Source organism: Macrobrachium nipponense, chromosome 26, assembly GCF_015104395.2.
Source record: "Macrobrachium nipponense isolate FS-2020 chromosome 26, ASM1510439v2, whole genome shotgun sequence".
In the NCBI taxonomy this organism is placed as follows: Eukaryota; Metazoa; Arthropoda; class Malacostraca; order Decapoda; family Palaemonidae; genus Macrobrachium; species Macrobrachium nipponense.
The window spans coordinates 55,197,504-55,218,152 of record NC_087215.1 but is presented as its reverse complement, the minus strand read 5'-3'; the positions used below and the strand labels follow the sequence as shown (position 1 = coordinate 55,218,152).

The following is a 20,649-nucleotide window of genomic DNA, read 5'->3' as shown; positions in this document are numbered from 1 at the left end:
TAATGCCTTTTCCAACGTCGTTGACCATTTGTTTGTCAATTACCATGTATTGTTTTTTTGAATCATTCTTTAGGTTGGCAATGAGACTCAAATTACAATTTCGGGGGTCACGTGCCAAAAATACATTTCTTAAGAAACCACAATGAGTTAATCAAGATATTTATCTCGAAAAGAGCCAACAAGATATGTACGTATGTCGATGTGTAGCTTTATTATCCATATTCAGCTGAATTTGGAAGAACAGCAATTTCTGGAAGTGTCCCGGTAAGGGGGGTAGGGGATTATTATATAATAATATACATTTTTATTATTATTGCTGTTGCTGTGGTTGTTGCATATATATAGTGTACAGTTTCTTGAAAACGGTATCTCCCTTTTTACGTTTATATGTCAAGCTCTGACACTTGTTTGTTAAAGTCATTCGATGGCACCAATCTCGCCAAAAGGCCCAAGCAAAGTCTTGTTAACCACACCTTTTAACCATCATTATCCAGTCCCACCCAGACTTGGCCCCACCCAACCCCCTTTAAACCAGTCCATGAAAGAAAAAGTCGAAACTCTACGAAAAGGCAGGTGAAGTAAATAGATTTTTACTTAAATCCTCTATCTTGCCTAATTTTTTTTTCAAAACAGAGGTACGTATGTAAAACTGTATATGAAAAGGTTTGGCAGAATTATTTGAAAAATATTAAAAGCGTTAAAAACTTTGAAAACGGAAAATTCTTTTCTGGAAATATTGGAATCTCTCGGAATTCCAGCCAGGAAGAGAAAGGTCCATTCGTGGACGTGACTTCCTTGCGGTGAACATGCATGAATGGAGTTATGTGGTAAAGGTAGGGGAATTTTAAGTGTACAAATTAATGTGATCATGCGTAAATGAATGTTTGCTGTTGCTTCGTGAAGATATAATTAATTTGTTATTAAATGGGTAACATATTGGCCTTTTCCGAAGTGATTATTTCCAGGGCGCCCTGTACCGATAACGGGAAATGATATTCTCAGGGGGCAGTCTGCTTTTGCGTTCAGGGCGTTTTTGCCCTGTAGATAGTATTGCATTCACATGGTTCTTAGTCCCTTAGCTGTCACCGATGCTGAAATATATATATATATATATATATATATATATATATATATATATATATATATATATATATATATATATATTATATATATTATATATATGCAATAAGGAATATATTAAGAGAATATATTTAAGACACTGTTATAAAGTGATGGGCTGTGACATTCCTAGAATGTAGGGATCATCAATATAACGTCCCATGGAAACAGTGCTTCTAAGCGACAGGATAGCTCAGCTTTGGAAATGCTGGCGCATCTTCCTCGGGTGGCGTGATGTCAAAGTCGTGGTCTAAGCAGAACCGACCATGTCCTTTCTCTATGCACGAGCGGATGCAGAGGTGCCTTCTGAATCTTGTTTGAGGCTGTTTCTTGGGCGTGAACAATGTGTTAGTTCGTGCGAGCTTCTTCCCTACATAATGAGAAAGTAAGTTAGCCAAGATGGGAGATCGCTACAGAGTTCGGCGAAGGGCCAAATGGGTCCTCCAATAGTATTTTAGTGAGTGAAGTGTGTAATGTGTTGAGTGGGCGGTTCTGAGACAAAGGGGAACTGATCTGGTATTTAGAAATGGGAACTAAAATGATGTTCCGTGGTGTTACTATGTAGATGTGCTATGACTTCTCTGGTTTTATGACTAAACTAATGTTGGTTATTGTAGAAGAGAGGAATGGAGTGGGCTATCTGAGTTCAATCTTTCATTTAATCATTTTGTTAAGAACCTGAGTTATTTAGTTATTGCTTTGCTCTTAAATACTAAATGTATTTTTGTAGTTCACGAGTCTGATTTAATTGCCTTAGGTAATGGAGAGAGAGAGAGAGAGAGAGAGAGAGAGAGAGGAGAGAGAGAGAGAGAGAGAGAGAGAGAGAAACTGATGTTAGCCAGAGCCCTTGCTGCACGACCAAGCTACCAAACCCTTTTAAGATTACCGAGGTTGGAACCTCGGTATATATAGTATATATATATATATATATATATATATATATATATATATATATATATTCATATATATATATATATATTATATATATATATATATTATATATATATATATATATATATATATATATATATATATATGCACCTTTAATTTTGACGAATCTTTTGCACAACATCACAATGGCAATCACGCAGGTTATTTTCATCAAAACTCAACAATGCACATTTTTGGATGAATTGCTATCAAAATCTTTAAATATATCAGAATAAAATGGTTAGAAACTTCTTGCAAATGTAAAAAATACAGGGACCATGTGCTCATGAAGGTGTCAACATTTAGTAACTGTTTTCTGCCGATTGAACAGTATGTTAATATGCAATTCTGAAACAATGTACAAGGTGACAGAGGTGACAAAATGAGGAGGCTATGATCATATATCAATCAATCAAATAGGCATATTACAATTAATTAAAGTTATCCTAATTGAGGAAACAAAATTTTGCATCCCCTTGGTGGCAAAATAAGGAGGCTATGATCATATATCAATCAATCAATATAAGGAAAAATAACGCCCTTAGCGCAAGACTGATTTCCGCCATCCAAAGGTGCCTTGAACGCAAAACTCTTCAACACTGGTATAAGCCTCCATAATCCTATACTAGGCAATAACGCCCTGAACGCAAAAGCAGACTGTCCCCTGTGAATATCAGTTCTGAATTGGAATTTGTTCACTGCTCCCGGTGTAGAGTGTACGACATTATCAATAAAAAAACATGTACAATAAATATGTATTAATAAAAAAAAAAAAAAAAGCGTCCAGTGTGTCAAGCAAGGGCGCCCTGCACGCCAGTTCATTTTCCTTCATCAGTACAGGGCGCCCCGTACGCAGTTCAGATTTCTCATAATCTGTACAGGGCGTCCTGGAAATAACCTCTGCCTTATTATAATGCATTTGTGTATTGTCACGATCAATATGATGAGGTATGTTTGCTTGGTAGCACCGCAGGTGCTGTTATTTTTGGTCCTATGCCAAATTGGGGTTGTAATGGTATCAGTGATGATGAAAATGTAAGATCTGTGATAATTACACAAAGTATAGTTTGCTCGAGAGTCACTGCTTCTGTAAATCCACTTGACGATGAGGATATTTCTTGACCGTGGTCGGCATCGGGAAGGATGCGCGATCCTTTAACGATCAAGCAACGATGAAACATTTCACCGAGACTATTGTGAAGACTGATAACAAGAATACGATTGATTTGCCATTTAAGAGCGATGCCAGACTCCCTACGGGTTATAGAAAAGCTTTAGGTCTCTTAAGAGAACCTTTCAGTCTAAACCAGTAATATTTGATCAATATCAGTCTGTTTTAAGTGAGTATGTTAAAACAGTTAGGATTTATTGAGGAGGTGAAGTTAGAAGATAACGACTCCAATTAGGATATTTTTCAATGCAAGTAGTCAGGAGTCACAACATGCAAAGTCCCTCAATGATTGTTTTAAAAAAACGCTGCTGGAATTTCGTCAAAACAAATATGCTGTAGTAGCAGACATAAGTAAAGCTTTTCTTAGAATAGGAATTAATGAAAATCACAGATTTCACAAGATTCTTATGGTTTGCTGATAGAGATTTTAAGCATGTCAAGACTTTGAGTTAGGGCTTTATTGTTTGAAGCAACTTGTTCACCTTTTCTGCTGAATCAGACAATACAATATCATTTGCAGAATCCAAAGAAAACTCATATTGTGGATTTACTTTTCCATTTGCAGAATCATTCAGATCCCATCGCCAGTTCATTAAAGAAGTCCTTTTTAAGTGGATAACTTCATGAATACTTATGAGAAATGTGAAGATTTTGAAGTCGAGTGTAATACGGGAAACCAAATTATGTTGGAAGCTAGCAATTTGATTTCATTTAATAATAAACATACTGTCAACTTGAATGCAGAAAAACTACTGTCCTTCTCAGACTGTTACATATTTGAATAATCTAAGAAATGTTTGTATTTTGACTAAGAAAGAGGCTGTCTCTCTCCTTTCAACCATCTTTGATCCTTTGGGGATATTAGCTCCCGTAACAATCAAGGGAAAGCTATTTGTGAAGAAATTGTGGGAACTGAAAACTGACTGGGATGACGAACTGGTGAAGGATTTAAAGAGTTTGATGAATTGTTAAACCAACTCAAATCTATTGAAGGAATTTGTAGCTTGTATTTGTTAATGCCTCTCATGTGGGAAGTCTCGAGTAGCCCCGAACCTGTCACTCACTATTCCCCGTCAAGAATTACTTGCTTTAACTATAGGCATGCGCCTAGCCGTTCATTTGTTAGAGATTTTTGGCGATAAATTTTCAGATTGTACTGTTTGGAGTGACTCCCAAGTAGCCTTGAGTTGGGTAGTTTATGAAAGATCTAAAGAAATGTTTGTAATCAACAGATTAAAGGAAATCAAGGACTTGTTGTCCAGTCATAACATCGGATTGTTAATGTCAAGAGCGAGGATAATTCTGCTGATTCAGTTACACGAGATATTTCAACGTCTCTTTTGAGTAAGTCGGGTTTGTGGCTTCATGGCCCGACGTGGATTATTGACTGAAATAAGTTTCCAGAACAAGAGGATATAGTTTACACAGAGTCTGTTAATGTAAATGAAATTATTGTAGAAGCAGAGAGATTTCCATTTCACCCCTTTCTGGATGACAGGTGTCTGGGAGTTCGGAACGGGCCAAATGTTCAACTACCTAACTCTGCTGTAGAAAGTTTAGCTGTGCCCATCTGCATATTCCCGAAGTGCACTGAGCTTCGGCCAGACTCCTCCCCTACAGCCACTATGAGCAGAGACTGATATCCTAGCAGATGACGCATTTCGCTCCGCCATACTGCACACTTTGTTCTCTGTCATTAGCTTATTAATTGTGATATATATTGATAAATCACAATTTCATAGCAATATGCATAAATTTGCGATATAATATTCATAAATTTATTTTAATATGGTGCTAGCCAAAGTTCTTTAGCGAAATTGAATGGATGCTATGACAATTACAGTAGTATATACACATTTCATCGTAATTGAAGCTCAAAATGTGACAGTTTTGCATTTTTTTATGATCAATGTAAAACCACCTTTTTGTTTTGAGACATCATACCTATCAAGTGCACTAAAGGCAGAGCCAATGTGGAAAATAAATGTGTGAGGCATTGATGAATGTTGGTGAAATGATTAAAGTCTTATATGAAAAGGAATTTTTATGATTTTTCTCAATTTTTACCTCTTGCATACACTTCTGTGTTTTGGTTGCATATGTCAAAAGGCTCAGTCTTCCTTAATTTCAGTACTTAGTTTGTGTTCCTTCATTTTTGCTCAGATTAAAGGGTGGCAACCTTGCACAACTTGGAGCTTCAAGTAGCCTGCTGTTTTTTCTAGTCCATATATGCTTTTCCTGTTGTTACAACCTGCTCATCAGTACAATGTGCATAAATGAACTTTTATGTACATCAAGCATGAAGGGTTTTAAAAAAATAAATGTCTATACTGTGGAAAATATCTTACCTCTATTGCTAAATAATATTAAGTGCGAGAATACTAAACAAAAATATATTGTAAGAAAAATAAACCCATTTAGCTCTAGTAGGTGACACGAGCCCTAAAAATAAAAAAACTACAATCTCAGAAATAATAAGTGAGAAGAAGTGCATCTGCAGTTCTAGCATATATAAAGGAAGTTTTCACAGTGGATGAAGAAATGGTGGACCAACTCTGGAGTATGTAGCAAATTTCATGTTGGCATAACGTAATATAATTAGTTAAAACCAGGGAATGTGAGTAAAGGCAATAAAAACAACAACATAAGCTAATGACTGGGAGAAGAATGAAGAGGTCAGTATGGCATAGCGAAATGCAAAATGCGTCGTTTGTCGTCTGCAAGGAAAATGAGATGTCGCTAGGCCACACGTCAGCTGACGAATATAAATAAAACTTCGGGTTTAGGAAACGAATCTACTCTCCTATCAAATAAATATATATAATAAAATACCATTAACTGTCACATTTTGAGCTTCACTTACGATAAAATTGATATCAAAATTTTTATTCATAAAAGCGATTTTCGAACGCTGTGCATATGCAGTGTAATATATTAAAACACCTAGAAATAACACGAATTTCTGTGAATCGAATAAATTTTGCATTGTGAATAAAATTTTGCCTGTGCGTTTGAGTAAAGAATTTTGAATTACACGATTTCATCGTAATTGAAGCTCAAAATTTGACAGTTAATGAACACAAATAATTGTTATACGATATTACAACGAACAGAATTAACTGCTATTTTTAACGAGGCATAAAATGGTTTTCTTTGATTCGTTTTTATGGGTTTTCAAAGAAAGCAAATATATTTATTTTATGGTAAACTATAGTAAAAAAAGGTATTTTGTATAACATAATAAAACCAAACTAAATTATAAATTAAGTAACTTGAAAGCCACCACACTTCATAGCTTTTAAGAACTCTTTCATAAAGTGCTTGGTTTCCAACTTTCTAAAGTGAACTACTACTTGTTGCTCCGACAGTTTTTTACGAGCATGCGCTTGTATTTTGTCGGATCCGACAACAAAATTTTTATCAGATTACGACCTATAAAGTAACAATCCCGCCCCCATCCCCCTCCCCCCTCCGCCATCGCAAACCAGCTGGAAAAGCTCCTTTAGGCTCAGCCTCCCCACCCCCAAAAAACCTCCATAGGAAACAGTACCTAGTACGCCAAAAATATTACGACCAGTAAACATCCCTATTACGTTAGAACCTAACACTGAAGTCGGTTCCATGTCCACAGCTTTTTTTTCAGCTAATTTGGTAGTATTAAGTAGGTAGGTCTATAAAAATTTAACTGTAAATAGTATGCCGGCTCAGGACGTCATCTGGTCTCTAAAATGGGACTTAACATTTCCAGCATCTGTAACTATAAAACTTGGAGGAAAAGTTTGGGGAGACAATTGATAGGCTAGCCTATGTTATCTCCCCCGAAATAAAAAGGTAAGGGGGGCGGGCAACCCCCGCCCTTCCATTGCAGAGGACGCCCATCACTACGTGTTAGTCCGTAGCGGTGGATTTTTTTCCCTTCAGTTGTGTCATTAATTTTGTTTCCGTGTCAGTTTAAACTTAGGTTGTTGTGTTTTGTTGAAATGTGCTGCAGTTGATTTATCCTCGGCTGCTATCCTGTTTGGACTAGGTTTGTATGTTCAGGCTGAGACTAGGATTATACTGACCGTTTCCCGGCTATCATGATTTTTGTAATTCTCCATTTTAACCTTTGTTTTTCTCAAAGGCTCTCATGGTGTTAGGAGAATGTGCAGAATGAGGGGTCAGCATCTGCAGTCATATTATTAGGTAGCATTTCTACTATAGTGGTCATTTGGGAGGGAATAACCGCCCCAGGAACTCTCATAACCCCTAAAGGAATTTTTATACCACATAGTTTATTGTTAAATTCAAGGTATTAGATTGATTTGGTACAGGTGTGTATTTTCAGTTCTTGCATGGTGCTATGATGCATGAAGCTTGTGAATAACACAGATATACTGTTGTAATACGCCAACGAACAGAATTGACCAGTCGTTAAATTAACGAGTCATAATAAAAATAGTTTACTATAAAATTAATGTAGTATTTTCTTTGATTCGTTTTCACAGATTTCAAAGAAAATTGATAATTTTTAAAGTAAGCCATAATAAAAAATATTTTTGTATATAAAAAAAATAGAATTATAGATTTTAAGAACTCGTTAATATATTGCAACTCGATAAAAAATATTAATCAGATTACGACTTATAAGGTTGTTAACAAACAATACCGCCCCCATTCCCCCTAACTCCCCAACGCAAACCAGTCAGAAAAGAGCCTTTATTAGGCCCGCAGATCTGCATAAACTATAATCCTTTATAATAATAATAATAATAATAATAATAATAATAATAATAATAATAATAATATAATAATAATAATAATAACGATCCCCACCCCCCCCTCACCCGTCCCACAAACCACCATCACAACAGTACGGCAAAATTATGACTAGTAAAACAACCTCTATTACATAGACCTAACTCTGAAGTCTGAAAGTTTTTTTTAGTTCATTTTGGTTGCTAAACATATTTAGTAACTTCAGCAAGTAGTACGCTCCCGTTTTTGAGTAGGTAGGTCTATGAAAATAACTATAATTGGTAGGGCTGGGAATTGCTCATGCGCGAACCCTTGTTTACGCCTCGGGCATATCAGTGACAGCAAGAAAATGACGACCTAGCAACGTGAACCGTGTAATACATCAGTTTTTGCTGAAAAACATGTTTTCAGGTGCCAAAAAGCTGAAAAAGGCAATTGACGTCTACGAAGAGTCAAACTTCCAGAAATTGTATATTAACATGTTGTTAATATAGACATGATTTGGATGATTACTTACAATTGATTAGGCTGTTTACCAGAGGATCAACTTCGGTAGTTTTCCTTACTAACCATGAATACAGAATAGCACGATTTCTGTGTCTTCTTTGAATCTCCTCTTCGGAGCTCTTTTCAGGGCCGATTCGATCGTTCGTGACCTAAGGACATACAATTTCTGGAAGTTTGACTCTTCGTAGACGTCTATTGCTTTTTTCAGCCCGTTGAGACCTGAAAACATCTGTTTTTCGGCGAAAACTGATATTATTACACGGTTCAGAGGAGATTCAAAGAAGATGTGAAGTACACAGATAGTTTAGTTTAGTTATAAGTTTCATGTATATAGTCAAAATCTAAGTATGATTAAAGTATTATTGTGTTTTTTTTTTTATATTTTCATTTACTGTCAAACGTTTTTGTGCTTTGGTGATGACAGTATGGTTGCTTCACTTTGACATTTTGAATTGAACATGTTCAGCGAAACAATTCAGTTCGACTATTATTACTACTGCCACTGATCTTCTAGTGTCGTACCTATAGCTCTTTGCAACAGTGCACGTCAACTACTGCATGATTAGCAAACTACGGTACCTACAGGAAGTCAATAGACAGAATCCTGACCGTACCCCTCCCCCACTACACTGTAAGTTTATTTTGGGATTACAGGCTTATTTGGACCATGGCTGATTCGGACCTTAGTCTTGGCTGATTCGGACCATTTGATCGGCTGTTTCGGACCTTTGTTTTGGGTGATTCGGACCCATACAAATAATTTTATATTATAGCAATAATATTAAGGAAACCTTTGATGAACTTTCAGGCAAGGTGGGTGTCATTGGGTCAGTCAGAGAGTTTATGGATTAGGTTGACCTAACGTGGTTGCAGAGTCAGGTGTGGAAAATGGAGAGCTGGCCGTGTTTGGGCGCAGTATTAGAACAAATAACGATGTGGAGGGGTGGCATCATAAGCTGAACAAAACAGCACCCCTATGAATGATAGCCAGGAGCCGCCAATGCATAATAGGTCCGAATCGGCCAATCAGATGAAGGTCCGAATAAGCCTGGATAAAGATCCAAATGAGCCAGTACATGGTCCGAATCAGCAAAGGTCCGAATAAGCCTGTTCCCCCCATAACGGGAACAGGCTGATTCGGACCATGTATTGGCTCATTCAGACCTTTATCCAGGCTTATTCGGACCTTCATATGATTGGCCGATTTGGACCTAATATGCAGTGGCGGCTCCTAGCTATCATTCATACGGGTGCTGTTACATAATTTTTTTCAATTCCTTGATATTAATTGCATAAACACAGGCATTATATAGTACACATATATATGGCACTATAAACAATGCCGAAAACTTAATTTCTTCAAGTTCTGTTTTTCTTGGACTATACTGATATTACTAATGGATGATTACCCTAATCAAATTGTAAAAAAAAAAAACTGAAAAAAGTATGAAAATACTAAAATTCAAAGCAGTAACTTTTTGGCAGCAGAGAGACTGGCGGAAAATTGAGAATATGAGGTTACATAAAAATATTAATTTTATGTAAACTAGGCGGAGCAAAATAAAAATTAAAAACCATTAAAAAGAATAAAAACTCGAAAACAAAAATATTAAGATAGTACAAAAACTGAGTATGACAGTAAATAAAATAACATAGGCCTATATAAAACAAAAAGGACTAAAGAACACCCACCTAAAACACAAACGCCCATGCCATACACATACCAGCTCTCTCTCTCTCTCCATCTCTCTGTCTTCCTCCTTCTCTCTCTCGTCTCTCTCGTCTCTTCTCTCTTCTCTCTCCTTCACGTGTAGCCATCTTGCTTGGTGAGACGTACCCGCGTGAAGTCACAATAATCAACAGATATCACAAGTTTAACATACGACTAGAATTTGAGAAATATCTAGAAGTGTTCGTGAACTATCGGTGATAAGATTAGTGTGAAAATAGTAGGATAAAGCGTCTTCTAAGTTAGTTTATCAAGTGTAATACTATAAATCAGAACAAGATGGCAGTAAGTTCCAACTGCGGGAAGAGGTGGCGTAATTTGGCGTGTTTAGCAAATTCCGCAATACGATGAGGTAGCAGGAAGGGAGCTGGCATTTCTCATCTATGAAATCAGCAACAGTCCTAACCAAAAAGATACAAAAGCATTCATAGATATATTAGAAGGATATAATCCTTCAAACTGGAACAAATCTAATGAAAACATCTTGAAAATAATTGAAGAAGTTCCAATAAAATCCAAGTGGTCAAGAGACTCATAAAGAAAATATACATAAAACCAACATATTCCGACAAAGAAAATGAATAAGTGAATCTTGTGAATATCCTAATTGATGCATTAGGAAAAAAGAATGCCAAAAGCATGCAAACTGTGTAAGGTTTGGTATAGCATAGTCAATCCACAAAACCTAATCAGAAATGTGCTGCATGCAACATTCCGACCCATCCACAGTGTGCTGAGGTAATACAAGATTTTAGAAAAGATACAATGAATTTTTTGTTCAACATGTCTATCATGGATAGACAATGTTATTAAATCAAGATTGAATGTACAAATAGTTGAGGATGAAGAAGAGAGAAGAGAGAAGAAGAAGAAAAGAAGAAGAGGAAAACGGAAGAGAAGTAAACAAAAATGAAATGACAGAAAAAAACTAAGGAAAACAAAGAACAAGATAAAAGTATGGATGCAGAGATACTCATTGATACTACATATGAGGCAATAAAGCAGCATACCTACGAAGAAATAAATTACGATATGACAACAGAAAAGCAAATCCCGAAGAGGCTCTACCCAGATCTATACAATGACGGGAAAGAGGAAAAAATAGACAAGAAAGACAAAATCTGCAACCTTTTGAAAAGAGGGAATTGCAGATTTGGAGAAAGATGGTTTTACTACAAACATCCTAAGATATGTCAAAAACTATGAAATTATGGTAATGTGCATACTTAGATGGATATGGGGATGATTGCAGAGATCTGCATCCAAAAATATGTAAAAACCTAAAAGAAGGAAAAGGATGTAAGTTCGACAAAAAATGCAAATATATGCACCCTGTAGCCATGAATCATAATCAAATAAATACCAACCAAGTAATAAAATCCAAAATAAGAAGAAACAAAATAAGAAAGAAACAAATAGAGAAATCAAGAATATCAGGTAAAAGAGCAGCACCACCCATGAGGATATTGCAGAAACGGAGAAAAAATTGCAGATTCAGACACAAAATGAATAATTATGATGAAGGAAGATCAAATATTATGGAAAAGTTGGATTTTTTAATGTCAGAAATTTCTGGAAATGAAAAAAAGAACAACATACCAGAACAGGAAAGAGACATGGGAAAATCCTTATTACTACCAGTATTAAATGAAGGAGAAAACACGCAAACCATCATAGTGATTGAATGCGCAGGGTTTAGTTACGAGTAACTCAAAAAGAAAAATAGAGTACTTAGAAGAAAAACTAACCAAAATGAAAAAGAAAATAGATATAATGAATATAAGTGAAACAGTGGTATTCCCAAGAGACTGGGTTAATGATCATCAAATAAAAGGGTTCCAACTTCTAGATCAGATAGAAAAAATAGGAATCAAGGGGAACCGCAATATATGGGGCAAAAGACAAAAAAACAAGGAAAAATATATGAGAAATATAGTAACTCAGAATGTGAACTAATAGCGGTAGAATTTGAATCTGAAAAATTGATGAACATAGTAATATATAGACCCCCTAATACTAAAACGAGTTTGACTTAATAATTGAAAAATTGGATGATATATGTAGAAATCACAAGGACTGGACTATTCTCCTATCTGGTGACTTCAACTTTCCTTTCGTAGAATGGAAAGAACGAATAGGAGATTGTGGTTTGTACTTATACATATAAAAAAGAGAGTAATAGTAGTGCAGAAGATAAGAGGCAATTTGAAAAGCTATTAGATAGCTACTAGAATACAACATTCAACAAATAAATCACCTGCCAACAAGAAAGGAAAATACTTTAGACCTAGTATTTGTGAACGAGATGAATTAGGTTAAAGAAATAATAGTTTATAATGCGAGTATTTCAGACCATAATGTCATAGAATTAAACAGTTCATTCCAAAGCAAAGTGGGAAAATAGAGATAAGCAAGAAATGAACAAAAAGTGGGAAGGATATGGCAAAATACAACTTCTACAGTAGAAATATCAAAATGGTCAGAAATTAATGAAGTTAACCAACAAAGATTGGGATAACATTTTCGTAGTGATGACATAAGGGTAAATACGGAGATATTATATATATTGGAGAAAAATAGTGGAAAAATATATACCGAAGAAGAAAAGTAAAAATCATCATTCATGCATACCAAGAGACAGAAGGATCTTGTTCCAGAAAATCAGAAAGTGGAAAAAGGTCTTGCAAAAGAAAAAAATGCATGGAAAGTTATAGAACTAAAAAGTAAGATAGAAAATGCAGAACAAAGAATTATACAATCAAAAGAAAATGAAAAACGGGACTTGGAAGAAAAAACCCTATTAAATATCAAGCAAAACCCCAAAAACTATTATACTCATATGCGAAGAAGATGAATAAAAGAAGAATAGAAATAGGCCCTCTGAGAATTGAGGGAGATTCAACGAATGAAAAAAGGAAATTTGCAACATACTGGCAGAACGATATAAGAGAGAATTCACCCCTAGAATAGATAATGAAGATAATGATATAGAAGTAAGGGATGAAAATAGTGAATATTTAGCTGACATAGATATTAATGAAGCTGATATTGTGCAGGCCGATTATGAAATTAAAAAAATGGAGCTGCTGCAGGCCCTGATGGAATTCCTGCTATTTTGTTAAAGAAAGTAGTTCATTCTATCGCAAAGCCCACTTGCAATATTATTAAGACAAAGTGTAGATACAGGCAAGATATATGATGAGCACAAAATTAGCATATATTACCCCTACTTTCAAAAGTGGATCAAGACTAGAGGCAAGTAATTATAGGCCTGTTGAGTCTAACATCACATATTACTGAAAGTGTATGAAGAAAGGGTAATGAAGAAAAATATTATGAAACATTTTAATAAAAAATAATTTGTTTAATAAAGGACAACATGGTTTCGTACCCGGAAAACAAAAAGTACACAAACCCAACTGTTTTAGTCCACCGTGAGAGCATATTCAAAAATATGAAAAGCGGAAATGAACAGATGTGGTTTATTTAGACTTTGCAAAAGCTTTTGATAAAGTAGACCATAATATATTAGCGAAGAAAATTAGAAAACACAATATCGTGGATAAAGTAGGCAAATGGTTAAAAGAATTTTTACACACAGAAAACAAGATAGTTATTGCAAACGACGAGAAATCGGATGAAGCCAAGGTAATATCCGGTGTGCCGCAAGGTACGGTGTTAGCTGCAATACTGTTTGTTATTATGATTGAAGACATAGACAATACTGTTAAGGATTCGGTAGTGAGTAGTTTCGCAGATGACACAAGAATAAGTAGAGAAATTACTTGTGATGAAGATAGGAACGCTCTACAAAGAGACCTTAACAAAGTATATGATTGGGCAGAGGTAAATAGGATGGTATTTAACTCTGATAAATTTGAATCAATAAATTATGGAGACAGAGAAAGAAAGCTATATGCATATAAGGGACCTAATAATGAGACCATCAACAATAAGGAAGCAGTTAAAGACCTTGGTGTGATGATGAATAGGAACATGTTATGCAATGATCAAATAGCAACTCTGTTGGCAAAATGTAAAGCAAAAATGGAACTGTTGTTACGGGGGAACACCCTTCAAAAACAAGAAACAGCTGAACACTGATTAATTGCTTTTATAAAACATATGTTCGTAGTCCACTTGAATATTGCAATATGATATGGTACCCACACTATCAAAAGGATATTGCACAAATAGAGAGTGTACAAAGTCCTTTACAGCTAGAATAGAACTAGAAGTTAAAGGGACCTAGACATACTGGGAAAGGAACTACAATTCTTAAAATTAAAATTAATTAGTCTAGAAAGGAGAAGAGAACGCTACATGATAATTCAGGCGGATGGAAACAGATAGAAGGAATAATAGCAGAAAATATCATGGAACTAAAATATCAGAAAGAGCAAGCAGAGGTAGATTAATAGTGCCCAAAACTATACCAGGAAAAAAATCAAGGAAAGCACACAGGACATTAATCCACTACGCACCAGCATCGATAATGCAGCGTCTATTCAATGCGTTGCCAGCTCATCTGAGGAATATATCAGGGAGTGAGTAGATGTGTTTAAGATAAGCTCGACAAATATCTAAACTGCATCCCAGACCATCCAAGATTGGAAGATGCAAAATATACCGGAAGATGTACTAGCAACTCTCTGGTAGACATTAGAGGTGCCTCACCTGAGGGACCTGGGGCAACCGAACAAGAGTAAGGTCTGTAAGGTAAGGTCTGAGGGAAGGCAGCAGCAGAATCACTGCCGAAAGCTATTTTGAATTTTTAGTATATCATTGACATTATTGTGGTAATAATTTTTTCCCATTTTTTGCAACTCAGCCACTGAGTTGAGTTATTCTGCATTACATTACATATCATTAGTATCGTCACTGATTTGATCACTATCACTAATACTACATATTGATTAGGCTATTGACGAATTTCAAATTACACCTTCGCCCTCCAACAGCTAGCTAGGCTAACACTGCTCGAGAGGGCAGTGCTCCCATCACCCTACGTGCGAGCTGGCTACATTATCACCTTACTATAGCAAAAATAAGAACTGCTGAGCACCAGCAGTTTCACATATTGTTTTTTCAATTATTTTTTTTTAACAAAAACAAGAGAATGGTAATAAATTTTAAAGGATTATTGATAATCTATACTTAATTTCTCATATTCATGTATATTCATAATTTTGTGCATATATATTATGAAATCTATAGGGGTACTGCAGTTCCACAGTGCGGGCTGACGAGCCGCCACTGCTAATATGTATTTACATAACATGTCACGTTTTCTAGGACCATAAAGTGTGATGCCTTTTAAGTTTCTTAATTTATAATTGTTTGGTTTTAGTTTGTTATACAATATACCTTTTTACTATAGTTTACCATAAAATACAAGATTTGTTTTCTTTGAAAATTCATAAAAACGAATCAAAGAAAATAATGCCTCGTTAAAAAAAAAGTCAATTCTGTTCGTTACAATTATTTGTGTTATTCACAACGATTCATGCAAAAGTTATTATCCGATTCAGAGAAATTCGTGGTATTTCAAAATGTGACAGTTAATGGTATTTCCAGATATTATTACTTGATTCGTTTCCTAAACCCGAAGTTTGTTTACATTCATCACCTGACGTGTGGCCTAACTTCTGTGGCGGAGACATCTCACTTTCCTTGCAGACGACGGACGACGCATTCTCCTCCCAGCCCTATTTTGTTGTTTTTAATAGGCTATTACATGCTGCCATCTGTTGCCTTTACGTACTCGCTATGCCGTTCATTCTTCTCCTAGACATTCGCTGGTTTTAACTATTAATTATTATCTTTATTACGTTATGCCAACATGAAATTTGCTGCATACTCCAGAGTTGATCTTCTGAAAGATATTCTTTTCACCATTTCTTCATCCACTAAAAACTACTTTTGTTGTTATTATTCTGTGATTATTCTGTGATCTTAGGGCTCGTGTGCTAGTAGTTACTAGCATCCATGCCATGTGGTGTAGGAAGCTACAGACATTTATTATAATAATGTTGAAAAGGGGTTTATTTTCTTACAATAATAAAATTTTTAAAATTTAGTATTCTCGCACTTATGTAAGATTTCACAGTAAGTTCAGTGTAGTGATGAGCATGTATGGACTAGAAAAAAACATGAAGCTCCATGGAAGTTGTACAAGGTTGCCATCCCTTTTAAAAAGTGAATATATCTGGGAGCAAAAATGAAGGAACACAAACTAAATACTGAAATTAAGGTCAATGCATCATGAAGTGAAGAGAAATTTTTCTGAGGCATACTATCTGAAAAAGGAAGGTTGAGCGTATGCAACTAAAATAATACTACAGATGTGTATTTGCATACTTTGCATATGTCAAAATTGAGAAAAATCATAAAAAATTCCTTTTTATATATGACTAAAATAATTTCACCAACATTCCTCCACACATTTGTTTTCCACATTGGCTCTGCCTTTGATTGTCTCAAAACAAAAAGGTGGTTTTCCAAAACATTGATCATAAAAAAAATGGGATTGCTTTTCTCTTACATGAACCATTATCTTTCTTTTTTGTCGTCATACTGTGCCTTGTTAACCTGTGTACATTCCCTATGGGAGGGTTTGAATATCTACCCCTTTGAGGTTTTGCCCCCCCTTTACAGCCTAACCCAGTGTCAATCATTTTTCCTCGATTCTTTATCACGCTTATTATGGATTCTGAATACTGTAACATATGTTTCTTTTGTAAGGATGTGTTGAGCAAAGTTGAAACTTATCATCGAAACTTATCCTCTCCGAACAACACCCCCCCGCCCCCCGCCCCCCCCTTACACACTACAAATTATATTCTTCATGGCTGGTATATGTCCTCATAAAAGAAAAGAAAAAAAAATTTCTAAGGTTAAAGAGAAAATCAAAAGGCTGACTGATAAAAACAATATTCAATATTGTGGTTTATCACTAATGTGATGTTTACTCTTTGATTGAATAAAAAAAAAATTATTTCAATTCCCCAAATTCCTTCTCGTATATAGTTAAAGAAAAATAGAAGTTAGGCCACACGTCAGCTGACGAATGTAAACAAAACTTCGGGTTTAGGAAACGAAGTCATTTGACTATTATTAACTCATAATATCTGGAAACTCCATTAACTGTCACATTTTGAGCTTCAATTACGATGAAAAAAGGTGTATATATTCGTGTAAGTGTCATAGCATCCATTCACACCGTAAACACTTTCGCTAAAGACTCTGGCTAGCAGCATATTACAATAAATTTTATGAATAATAAGCTAATGACGGAGGAGAACGAAGTGGGCAGTATGGCGGAGCGAAGGAGAGCGAGATATCTCCGCCTATAGTGGCCGTAGGGGAGGAGTCTGGCCGAAGTTCAGTGCACTTCGGGAATATGCTGCGCCTGCCCGTCTCACGCCACGATACAGACCCGTTGTCCAGAAAGAGGTTGGATGGAATTCAGCTTTATGCCTGGAGACATCCATGAACTTACGTATATGAGTGACTATACTTGTATTCAATTATTCTGAATTCTCCTCATTGAAACATGCATGAAGGTAGGTAAATGATCCTGTTTGGGCGACGAATATTTCCTGAAAAATTCAGGAAACGTAATAATTCACTTGTCTTAATCAGAATCATGCAGCGTCAAGCTTTTCCAATGCTATATTATGCGCTGACTAATGGGTTACAAACCAGTTCTAGTGTTCTCTCTGAGTTAAAGAATCTTATCAGACAATTAGGACTTATATTGATGAAAGTGGTGTCATTCGGTGCCAAGGAAGACTTCATAAATGAAGAATTGCCAGAATCCACTAAGTCCACCTAATTACTTTCTTTTGCCACAGGGCCATTGAAGATGTTCATGGAAAGAGTTCGGTTCCTTGTAGTTAGTAAGCCATACATTCAGTGGCACACGAGGTGTGTAATTTCCTTCTACATCATAAATTACAGTATATCGGACAATAATAAATGGATGTAATATTGACCTAAGTATAAACATTTTATAAACATTCTCTTATGTCATGTTTCAAATGAAACCAAACAATTTCAGGTTTATTTATAAAATTGTCAAATAGCTACGTAACTGAGTTGATAAATCGTGCGTCAATTTTTTTTTTTTTTTTTTTTTTTTTTTTTTTAAGCAACCCTAGCTTCTTGGCTTAGTGACTGAAAATAGAACGGAATGCAATGAAATAGGTCAAATGGTATAGGAAAACGTTTTAATTTTGGACTTGAGAACTGATGATTGGTCAAGGTTTATTCCTATAATTGTTAAATTACAAAGTTTAATTCTGTGGCCTTAAATTTGTTCGTTGATAGTTATACAATTTGTTCCAGTTGGTAGTTTGGTATAAGTTTTGCATTCATCTCGTATTGCATGGTAAAAAAGGAGTATTCATTTATGAAATTTATTTCCCTGTAATCCAAATTACTATCATCATTATCAATCAGAAGCATTGCAACCTCATTCTGAAAGTGTTGTGATGGAGAAAAATGAATAAATAAATACCGGTGGCAGCACCTTGAATTATTGTGAATGTCGTTGGCCATCATTGCTGTGAGAAATGCTGTGAAAGTTTAGAGGGCAGTGTAATCTGTCACACACTCAAGATCACTAGGAAGGGGGCGAATAAGGCATTCCTGTGTTAACAAAAGTATTACTATGATAAATTTGGGCTTAGAGGAGCCTACTGTCATTATAAAACCTTTGACAGGCAATTTTCGAACGGGAAACCCTTTTTTTTTTTTTTTTTTTTGTTTTTTTTTTTTTTTTTTTTTTTTTATGAGCTATGGCAAAATTTTGGACATAGTCTGCTAAACCTGTTTCCGTGACACGTGGTCAGCATATGGAGCGGTCTGCGCATACTTGTCGGCTGTCATTTGTATATTTTGCCTTTACACTATTCAGACAGTATGTGGATTCCAACCAAGATATCATTAGTCGCCTGTCTAGAGAAAGAAGGATAAGTGACTCCTCCCGCAATTTCTGTCTCGTCTTGAAGACTTAACGACAGTACGTTTCCGACATGTTTTTTGGTCGTTGACTCCTTTACACAAGGATTTTAGTCGCTTCGGACGTGCCTTTCAGGCAGGTATGCACAGACCGTCTGTAAAGGGCCCTTTATACCGTTGCCACCTAGAGAGTGCATCCTGGGAAATCCAAAGTGCAAACCACAGTAAATGACAGGTCTCGGGTGAAACCAATCCCAACATGGGTTGATCGTATTAAGTAATACTGTATTTATGTAATCCTTAGTAAATTAGACCACATACCCTTCCTTGATAACCCAAAAGGGTTAGCCAATGGCGTTTCTGTTGATTAGACCGCTGTGTCTTATTAACCCAATATTATCAAAAGAGGAAATTAGGCTAGATCAACCCATTAGTGGTTACAGGGATACTTTGGAATTATCCTACAAGATTATTTTCACAATATCCCAATACTGATGTGTTGCATACTGTTTGATTAATAGAAAATTTAGGTAATGAATTATAAATTGCAGCTTGTTTATTTATTTATTTCAGGACACCAGGAGAAATGAGGACAGCGTTATTATAAAGTCCAACTAAGCAGTCGCATAAGATGCAGAACGAATGGCACACGACTCTCTCTATAGGTAAACTTTTATATGATTTGTTTATTCACAGATAAAGCTACCACAGTAATGTCCTGAAAATTAAATGCACAAGAGAGGGAATGTTTTTGTCTTAGTTTTTATAGATTATTGAATAAGCTTTAAAAATTTTTTAAAAATAAATTGCTGCAAAGGTGCGTATTTATTATACAATATTTTTCAGAGGCAGATGGGACTGGAAATTTAGGCCACATTTCACCCGAGAACGCGACAAAACATAATGGTGACCAAGTTTGTTGACCTCAAAAGAGGTACAGACCTGATAACCTAGATCCTCCAAAGCCTCGTCTTTGCTGGCTACCTTTACTACTCTGGGAAAGTCAAACTGGGATTTTGAGTAAGTGGCTACATCAGAAAAGATTCGTACATAATAGGTACCTAACCAGAACTTTGGAAATTAGTTTAGTAATAAATACTAGTCAAGCGATCAGCCAATATACTCACTCCTAACAAGAAGTAATACAAAAAACAAGAACTTTGGGGAACAATTCTTAACCCGAACTTTAAGAAGACATTATCAAGGTAAAGACTACCTCAGTCTCGGAAGACGACCAGTCCTGAAAAAATTCAACATGAGGTAGTACGTCCACCACTAGTAATAATAATAGCACACAAAGACTCCACTCTCCCATTTCAGCTAGACAAAGCATTAAAAACTAGTGTGAAAGAAACTTCAACCTCAAAATGTTGATAAATTCAGTTTTACGTAAGACCGAAAAAAGAGCAGCTCCCAACCTCAAACACTTCAGTCTGTGGGAAAAATAAAACACAAATGTAGAAGCCCAAGTGTTCCATGAAAACACAAAATT

General features: G+C 35.7%; 1 long non-coding RNA gene across 1 annotated transcript; it reads left to right on the top strand.

Annotated features, from left to right (window-relative positions):
* The first annotated feature begins 767 nt into the window (after positions 1–767).
* LOC135199836 (uncharacterized) lies at positions 768–20,267 on the top strand. Its single transcript, XR_010311131.1, has 3 exons — positions 768–833; positions 19,731–19,822; positions 20,004–20,267. It is a non-coding gene; the product is annotated as an uncharacterized LOC135199836 (long non-coding RNA).
* The last annotated feature ends 382 nt before the right edge of the window (positions 20,268–20,649 follow it).